Below are 10,374 nucleotides of genomic sequence, written 5' to 3'. Positions count from 1 at the left end.
AAAAAAAATTAATGGAGTGGGAAAGATTGTAAATAACACTTGTAATGTAGAAGAAATAACATCCAAAGTTAACTTAAATGAGACTATAGAGAGGAAACCATACAAAAATTCTGCAATGTGCTCGAACCCAGAGACAGGAGAAGAAGAAACTCAGAAAGAAAAAAAAACATTGAAAAAAATGACAAAATTAGTTTTTTAGGGTTGTAAAACTCTCTTATGCTTTGGGCACGGTCGCACTACCCTATAGTGCGATCGCGCTAATATCTTCTAAACCATGTTTTGAACAGTGTCTGGCACGGTTGCACCCCTCCTAGAGCGATCGCGCTACTAGGCTAGATTGCCCCAACTTTCTCTGGGTGAGGTCGTGACAGGGGCTAGTGTGATCGCGCCACTAAATTGTAAATTGAGTTTTGAGCCCAATTTTTTAATTTTTTTTTTTCCATTTTAAAAAAAAATAAAATCATCCTAACAATTACTTAATAATAAAACTAAACCTACAAAACTAATTAAAACAAAAAAAAAAAAAATAGATCCAAAAACAAAATTGTTCAAAATTAAAAACTGAACATGAATTAAAGTACACATTGGGATGCCTCCAAAATACACTGTCGCTAACATCATTTAGCCAGACGTTGAACTCCTCTTCATATTCAACTTGGATCAAGTCCACCCCTCGAATCCCTGAGAGCAAAAGTTTCATGTGTCGAATCTCGTCTCTTGATGTTGCAAATATGTGGAGCTTTCCACCACTCATGTAGCATTCGAACTTTCCCACTAAAGAATTATGATGAAGAACTGTTCAAATGATGACGAATTGTTCGATTACCACGTTGAACCATGAATCTTTTTTTAGTAACTTTCAATACATTTACCCCTCTATTCACCACATCAACTCTACAACAAGTTGGAAGGTCAGCTGCTGCAAAAACATTAAATGTTACCTCTTCTTTTTGTACTCCCAACTTCAACTCCCCCTTTTGTACATCGATTAATGCCCTACCGATAGCTAAAAATGGCATTCCAAGAATAATATGGATGTTATCATCTTCCTCCATGTCCAGAATAATAAAATTTGTAGTGAAGATCAATTTATCCACCTTTACTTGAACATCCTCAATAATACCCTTAGGATGTTAGGCTGAGCAATCCGCCATTTGAAGTGTCACAGTAGTCAGTCTCGCTTCCACCAATTTCTGTTTTTGATAGACAGATAGAGGCATTAGATTTACACTTTCCCCTAAATAACAAAGTGCTCTCTCAAAAACCACATTCCTTATTGTACAGGGAATGGTGAAACTACCTGAATCTATAAGCTTGGGAGGTAGTCTCTTTCAGAGTATTGTGATGCACTCATCACTAAGTGCCTTTGACAAGATTTCCTTCACAAACTTCAAATAACTCAACATTTGTTCAAGTGCCTCAGCAAAGGGAATGTTGATGTGAAGCTTTCAAAATACAAAAAATTGCTTGTCAAGTGTCTTCTTTTGTAGCCTCTGAGGATATGGAATCTTGATGTAGTTATCATAACTCACCGGTGACTACTTCTTCTCTAGATTCTCATTAACATCTTCTTCTACTTTACCCTTTTTCTCATCAACCACTTTCGGTATTGAAATAGACTTATTAACTCGCTCCTCTGCTTCCTTACCACGCCTTAAGGATATTACATTGCATTGATCCTTTGGATCACCACAGTATTACTAGGAAAAGTCCCTTGTGGTCGGTTGTTTAACATGTTCACCAATTGATCAGCTTGACTCTCTAGATTTCTGATTGATGCTCTAATTTCTATCATGAACTGAGTTTGAGAGTTGGTCAATGTAAACAATGATACTTGTAAATCATTAGTCTTTTTCTGATAAACTAATAGTACCATTGGTTGTGATGTTGCTTGAGGTGGAGCTTGAGACATTGGTTGTTGGAACGGTTTATGAGGGCTCTGATTATTTCTCCATGAAAAAGTGGGGTGATTCCTCCACCCTGGGTTGTAAATGTTGGAGAAAGGATTGTTGGCTTGCCTATAGTAATTTCCCATCATATTCACTTGCTCCATCAGGATAGAATTATTCACCTCTGCTGCCATACACTGATTAAAAGGATGAGAGCCCCCACACATTTCACAAGTCATTTGCACCTACATGGCTTGATCTGAGATATTGTTTTTATGCAACTGCTTAGTTAATGTGGAAACTTGAGCAGTTAATGTGGTGATAACATCTAATTCATGAATCCTAGCCACTTTCTTGTTACCAGTTGCTTTCTCATTAGCCCATTGGCAGTTATTCATGGCCATTTCATCCAACAACGCATAGGCCTTGTTAATACTTTTACCCATGAATGCCCGGCTTGCTGCGACATCTATGATTATGCGAGTAGTATCACACAACCCATTATAAAAGTTATGGATCAACATTCACTTCCCAATGTCATGATGGGGACACTTCCTTAACGGTTCCTTGAAATTCTCCCAAGCATTATATAATGATTCACTGTGAGTTTGCTAGAACTTATTAATCTCCTTTCTCAATCGTGCAGCCTTGGATGGAGGGAAAAATTTGGCGAGGAACTTTCGAGCGAGCTCCTCTCATGTGGTAATAGAGTTAGATTGTAAGGAAATCAACCAACTCTTAGCTTGGTCTCTTAGTGAGAATGGGAACAACCTTAATCTTATTGAGTCATCGCTCACCCCATTCATCTTAAAAGTTGCACACAGCTCTAGGACATTGACTATGTGCAAATTTGGGTCCTCTGTAGGTAGGCCACCAACCTAAACAGTAGATTGGCCCATTTGCAGAATTGTTGGCTTCATCTCAAAGTTATTTGCAGCAGTTGTAGGTGGTCTGATGCCAAAATGCACTCATGTAACTATGGGGAGATCATAATCCCTCAGACTTCTTGCCCCTAGGTCCTGGGCCTCATCAGGTGCTTCCCCATTTAAACGTTGTTCTTGAATTCAAACCATACCGTCCTCCAAATTCTTCTTCTTTCAATTTTTTCTACAAGTCTTCTCTGTCTCAGGATCAACTGGTTGTAATGCTTCAAGTTTCAGACGCCGCATAAACCAAATTTGTTGCCTGAAATAAGATAAAAAAAATTAAGACAAATAACCAAGTTAGAAAAATTGATATAGAACAAAAAAAATAGAATAAAAATTAACTATTTCGATATTAATAAAACAATTCCTGACAGTGCCAAAAACTTCTTGTGAAATTTTATGTACGCAACTGCACGCGATCATAACCAAGTAATAAACTCAAAAATAAAGTGTAATGCCCTGGATAACCAAGATCATTACACTGTGTGTTTGAAGTAGTGCAAGACTTGTTAACCAAGTCATTTAAATAAAAACGTGAATCTAAAGTCATAAATAGGTTAGGATTAAAATGAATAGGTCGTTTTCATTAAAATGAATGTTTAGTACATGGGATCCCAAATCAGGGTTTAAAAGGCACATTTACAAAATCTCCAAAAGTTATAAATAATCAAGACCACTCTAATGGCAAAATTCACATTTTATGTTTCCATCCCTGTACAAATTCCCCCGACCGTGTCAGCCGAGCAGCTGACATTGTACACATCGCCCCCAGAGCTCTCCAACCCATGGTCGATTCATCTTACCCTTGCCTTTACCTGCACCACGTAGCACCCATGAGCCGAGGCCCAAAAAGAAAACTATGACATCATAACACAATCAATATCAATAACCAAATAATTCACAAAGCATAACCAGATATTCGGAAGTCCACATCATTCACATAATCAGCGATAGTAATTGAAAAATCAACAGTCTTTTAACCAAGTATTTAACATGCCATAGTCATCAGATTAACACAGTAAATATATCATGCAATAACTAGGGTTGACGCATTTAGGCCGCACCCTCTGTTTAAGTCACTGTCTTCGGCTCACTTAGGCCAAGCCCAGTGTTCAACCCACTAACTTTGGCTCGCTTATGCCAAGCTCAGTGATTATTTAATTAACCTCAGCTACCAGTGGCCGAGCCGCGTCCTTATGCGCCAATATTAATTCCAGCACTCTTACGCCGTTCATTTCATACGCACATGGCATAATACCATCATACAATATTGCATAAAATATAGGGAACTCTTAGTCCCAACTTGTCCACATAAAAGGGTGAAGTTTTCTTACCTTTGATTCTTAGTGGAGAAGGTGAATTGATTCCGAGCATGGTCCTTAGCCTCGAGCCTCGACGATAAACCTAGTCACAAAGGCCATGGATATCTATCAACTTCCAATTAGAAACAAAATTCCTAGGGAACAAAACTAGCCTTCGGAACCTCAATTTATGCTAACCGGATAATAGAAATCGTCTCGAGCCCCTAGGTTTGAACCCCCGAGCCTTAGTAATACTTATAATTCTTCCAAGAGCCAAGTCGCGACTTGCCCCAAGTTATAGAGAAAACTCCCAAGCCAAAGGGGAGGCGGGTCGCGACTTGGCCAGGCAAGTCATGGTGCGCCCCCAGATCAAAGAGCACCCAGGCCAGAAGGGCCACACGCGTCGTGACACGCCACCTTCGACCCAGAAAATTATGGGTTTTCTCCTCCTTCCCAGCTAAGAACACCCATTATGCCTAGAATTTTCCCCTCAATTCTACCACCAATCAAGCTACAAATTTCAAGATTAAATTCCATATTTCTAATCACTAAGACTTTTAGAAATTACACCTTAATCACTATCCAATTTTCAACCAAAGTTCATCCTCAAAAACCCTATCCAAATCAACTCAAATTCTATAAGTGAAACACATGTTCAAGGCTTAAAATCATTTAGTTTGTCTAGTGAATGTAGAGGTGGGGAACAAGAGTTTTACCTGAATTTAATTATCCTAACTTCTCAGAAATCCTCTGGCTGTCTCAACCTTGCTTCTCCTCAGCTTGACCTAGCCTAGAACCATGCATATTACATAATCATGCATTTAATCATTTATTCACATAAATACCAATTATGCCCTCCCGACACACTAATCAAGGCCTTTAAGCCTTATTAGTAATTTTGGATCGTTACAACTATCCCCTCCTTATAACAATTTCATCCTCGAAATTTATGTGAACACATCAGGTGATAAATCTCGTACCTCTGACCATGACACCAGAGCCCAATTCTTTTCCTTTTATCCATGAGTAACACTCTTACTAGAGTGACAATTTTGTTCCATAAGATCTTACCTTATGACTGTAACTTTATTAACCCTTTCTTGCACAACAATTTTGCTTAAATCCCAGGGCATGCTTATCTCATCAATGATCATTTTTCGTTTTGTCATTGATGCCAGTAAAACTCATAAGCCACCAACCATACCCGGGCAAGGCTAGCTTGTAGGCCCTCGGCCTAATCCTTGATACGATCTCAGAACACTTATTAAATCGGGTGCAAAAACTCCCTTTTCTTTCCCAGAATATCATACTCTTTCTTGTCTACAATACTTGGAGAAATACAAGCCTCCCATCATGGAACTTCGTGTTTCAAAATCTACGACCTACGAACTCTTATGTCCTTTCAGATAGACAGATACTTCTGCCCTAATAATTCTAATAGCTTCTATCTTAGCATGTCTGATGCCATGTCACCTTAGTTGTAATCCAATATTCATCACTGTGACTGTTTCATCAAGGGACTATACTTTCTTAATATCCCAATCATTTGCACATTGAATACATAATCCCTTAGAATAACCATTAAGTCTTTAGATTTCCATACTGTTAGTAGTCAACCAATAATTCCAGGTTCCAACCTTATTCCCTTTGTTCTCTAACTTCTTTCAAAAACTTGGAAAACTAAAGGGTCTCAACCTAGCACTATCAATTTGTAGAGTCCAAGAACTTTACTTAGCTAAGTTAGATAGTAGTATAATAGTAATAATAGTATTATCTTTATAACTGTGGATTTTTGGTTCAGACCGGGATTTATTTGGACACTCATAATAGTACTTGTAGATTTTCTAAGTTTAACCGATAGTTAGGAATATTAATTTTAACCTAAGGTTTGATTAATCTGACTGATATTGAGGATAATATTTATTATACTATAAGGTCTAGATAAGAACCAATTAGATAATAGAACATGTTATGTATGGGTGTAATGACCCACTAATCTAGACTAATTGGACCATCATCGAAACTATACATAAAACTTACATTTTACGAAAATACCATAATTTATTGAGTAACTTGAAAATAAGAGTTATTTACAAATAAACAGAATACTAAGAAGGATTTTGGGATCCCATTGTCTTTAAAACAAAACAAGATTTAAAATAAAAGACATTACATAATAATGCGGAAAATACACATAAAAACCATAAAAACATAAAAGGAGACTATATCCTCAAATCGAATAACGCTCGGCCCCTTGACTCCATTCATCATCGATACACATTCTCCAAGCATCACGAATCTTTCCGCCTCTAAACTTATTTTCCTGCACATAAACAGAAAGGAGTGAGCCTAATGCCCAGTAAGGAAAATCTAACACAAAGTCACATACATAATTTCATAAGAAAACATAAAGACTTAACATAACACATATAACATACACTTATTATAATGGCCATTATTACTTGGGGTCCCATAGACTAAACAAGCATATGCCCATGGGGTTAATGGGATCCTACTAGCTAAGTAGGTCATATGCCCATAACCCATTTGGGGTCTTGTTAGTCATATGGGTCATATGCCCAAGCCTACAAACATACACATATACATATCATAACACTTTTAATAACATAAACATATAGATAACATAAGCACATAACATATTAATTCTAGCCTATTTTCCTTACCAAAGTTACCGAGATTATGGACTGAGTTGGGATTGTTGGAACACTCCTAAAACCATAAGAAAGAGTAAGTCTAAAGAAAGGAGATGAAATGAAAGAGATGGAAAGACTAAACCATAGAAAACATACTTACCGACTTATATGCTTAAAAGCTTGGATTCCCTAACCAAAATAAGAATAAGGTTAGGGGACTGAGTAGAAGGTTTTGAGAAAGGAAATAACATAAAAATACAGAAAAGAACTAGAGTTTTGGGTTTTACCTCAAAGATTGCAAGATCAGTCTAACATCCACCGAAATACTATAGCACTCACTTACTTCCCAAAGTGTTTGATAAGCTTATGATGTTTAAGCTTATAGTTTTTCCCCAAACCAAGTGTTTACACTCTCACACTCACTTAACACTAGCAGCCTCTGAACTTAGAGCAAATGGTGAATAATGGCTGGGTACTAGGTCCTATTTATAGAGTTTGGGAATGAAAATATCTTGATTTTACTTGAATAAAAATAATGGCTTTTTAAGTGAAAATCATTTGAATAATCGTTCAGCAGAGGCTGAAGACTCGTTCAGAAGATGCTGGACTGTTGAAGGAGTTTGAATGGCTGAAGGGAAAAGAATTCAAATGTATTTGAATTCATGCTGGTGGAGGCGATATATCGCCCCCTATAGGCGATATATCGCCTGGACCTTTGTTCCCGAGGCGACCGTGAATTGATTCGTGTTTTCCGTATCTACGTGCTGCGACATATCGCCCCCTATAGCTGCGATATATCGGAATACGCTGAATATTTAAACACGAATTTACACATTTTTAGCTGAGTCTGAATGGAGTAAACAGCCTTGACTAAGCCCTCAACGTGCTCAAAGCTGCTGACTGACCCTATACATTCAAACTTTTACCCTTATTTAATTTAATCCTCAAAAAATACTTAATCCTTAATTACCATTCAAAACATGTGCTTAAAATCCTATTGGTTGATGTCTAAACCTTATAATATAATAATATAATCCTTAATATCAGACACATTAATCAAACCTTAGGTTATACTTAATATTCTTAAACTATAGGTTAAACTTAGAAAATCTATAAGTACTACTATGAGTGTCCAAATAACTCCCGGTCTGAACCAAAAATCCAAAGTAACAATGATAACACTAAACATACTATAATACTATTAAACAATTAGCTAAGTAAAGTTCTTGGACTCTACAATGGGTTTATTAATGATTAAGTATTTTGAGGATTAAATTTATTAAGGTTAAAATTTGAATACTCTAAGATCAGTCAGCAGCTTTGAAAACGTTAGAGGGCTTAGTCAAGGCTGTTTACTCAATTTGAATTATGCTAAAAATGTGTAATTTCGTGTTTAAATAATCAGCGTATGCCAATATATCGCAGCTATAGGGGGCGATATATCGCAGCACGAAGATACAAAAAACACGAAACGAAGCCCGATTGCCTCGGGCATACTGGCCCAGGCGGAGATTGCTAGACTGCGACAACAAGTCGAGGAACTTTTGCAGCAGCAATGACAACAGGCTCAGACTCAGCCTCCACCTCAGCCACAGCCGCATCAACAACAAATGGCCTCAGCACCCCAACAAGTTGGTCCATATGGGGGATGGCCAGTGGCGAACTATGCGCCATATCCAGTACAGCACATGGAGCCAGTGTATGAGAGGTTCCGCAAGCAGTACGCTCCAAACTTCGAAGGGACTACAGACCCCTTTGAGGTAGAAGAGTGGCTAAGGAACGTGGAGCCAATTCTGACGCACATGAATCTCAATAATGCAGACCGTATATCCTGCGTCTCGTCATTGCTCAAGAAGGATGCCAGGATATGGTGGGACTTGGTCCAACAATCGCATGATGTTGCCACCATGACATGGACTCGATTTGTGGAGCTGTTCCACAAGAAGTACTACAATTCAGCTGTACTCGCTTCCAGAGTTGAGGAGTTTGCCAACTTGAAGCAAGGTAGTTTATCAGTGGCAGAGTATGCTCGTCAGTTCGACCGTTTAAGTAAGTTCGCATCTGAGATGGTTCGAACCAATTTTCTGAGGGTGAACAAATTTGTTAGAGGACTTCGACCGAAGATCGAGATGGGGGTTAAGCTAGCAAACCCAGGGAATACTACATATGCCGATGTTCTTGAGACGGCAATAGAAGTAGAGAGGTTGTAGGCTAATGTAAGTAAAGAGGAAGCCAGTAAGCCTGAACCTAGACAGCAGAGTCAACCTCAGACCAGTCGGAACAACAATTATAATGGCAACAATCAATCAGGCAACAATGGTAACGGTCAGAAAAGAAGGCATCCTGATAGCAAGCCATCTGACAGCGATAAAAGGGCACAGACGAATAAAGGGGGAAATAGGCCGGGCAACGTGGAATACCCGCCATGTGCTAAGTGTCAGAAGAAGCATCCTAGAGAATGCCACGCAAACACCAATGAATTTTTTAACTGTGGTCAGGAAGGGCATCATAAAAGAGATTGTCCTCAGCAAAAGCCAGAAGGGAAGAAGGACGACAAGATGGTTCCTGCTAGGGTTTTTGCCTTAACCCAAGGAGAGGCTGATGCTAGCAATAAGGTGGTCACAGGTCAGGTTTCTATCCTCAATAACTTATGTTCTGTATTATTTGATTCGGGAGCCCACTCATTCACATATCTAGTTAGGAATGATAGAAAAACTAGACAAACCTTGTGAAATATTTAGAACTAGGTTTGTAACCGAGTTGCCTTCGGGCAAAGTAGTTCTATCATCACGGATAGTACGAGGCGTACCGATCAAGATTGAGGGCATAGAACTAGAAGGAGACCTGATAGAACTAGTAATCAAGGACTTCAACATAATACTAGGCATGGATTGGCTAGCACGGCATGGCGCAACCATCGACTGCAAACGCAAGAAGGTGATGTTCGAGACTCTTGACAGACAGAGACTATGCTTCATGGGACAAGCTTCAGGAGTACGCACCCTGTTAGTATCATCTCTCAAAGCTCAAAGAATGATGGAGAAAGGATGTCAAGCGTTCTTAGCCAGCATCACAAATGTGGAAAGGGAGACACCACTTAAGGTTGGAGATGTCCATGTTATACGAGAATTTCCAGAGGTATTTCCCGACGATTTGCCAGGATTGCCGCCAACTCGGGAAATAGACTTCACAATAGAATTAGTACCAGGCACCGAGCCTATCTCTAAGGCACCATACCGGATGGCACCTACGGAACTCAAGGAGTTAAAGACGCAGCTACAAGAACTGCTAGACTTGGGTTTTATTAGGCCGAGCCATTCGCCATGGGGAGCTTCGGTGCTATTCATGAAGAAGAAGGATGGAAGTATGCGGATGTACATAGACTATCGCGAGCTAAACAAAGTAACGATTAAGAACAAATACCCGCTACCTCGGATCGACGACTTGTTTGATCAACTCCGAGGCGCGACTGTATTTTCAAAGATCGATTTACGGTCTGGGTATCATCAGCCCAAAGTAAAGGGAGAAGATATTCCTAAGACAGCCTTTAGGACTCGTTATGGACATTACGAGTTCTTGGTTATGTCCTTTGGTCTTACTAACG

General features: G+C 39.0%; 1 non-coding gene across 1 annotated transcript; it reads left to right on the top strand.

The window, feature by feature from the left end:
* Window positions 1-2,423: 2,423 nt before the first annotated feature.
* LOC133787588 (small nucleolar RNA R71) lies at window positions 2,424-2,530 on the top strand. The gene has a single exon (XR_009872600.1). It is a non-coding gene; the product is annotated as a small nucleolar RNA R71 (small nucleolar RNA).
* The last annotated feature ends 7,844 nt before the right edge of the window (window positions 2,531-10,374 follow it).

Source organism: Humulus lupulus, chromosome 6, assembly GCF_963169125.1.
Source record: "Humulus lupulus chromosome 6, drHumLupu1.1, whole genome shotgun sequence".
NCBI lineage: Eukaryota > Viridiplantae > Streptophyta > Magnoliopsida > Rosales > Cannabaceae > Humulus > Humulus lupulus.
Note: the sequence above shows the minus strand (reverse complement) of the source record. Positions and strands in the feature narration are given on the sequence as shown.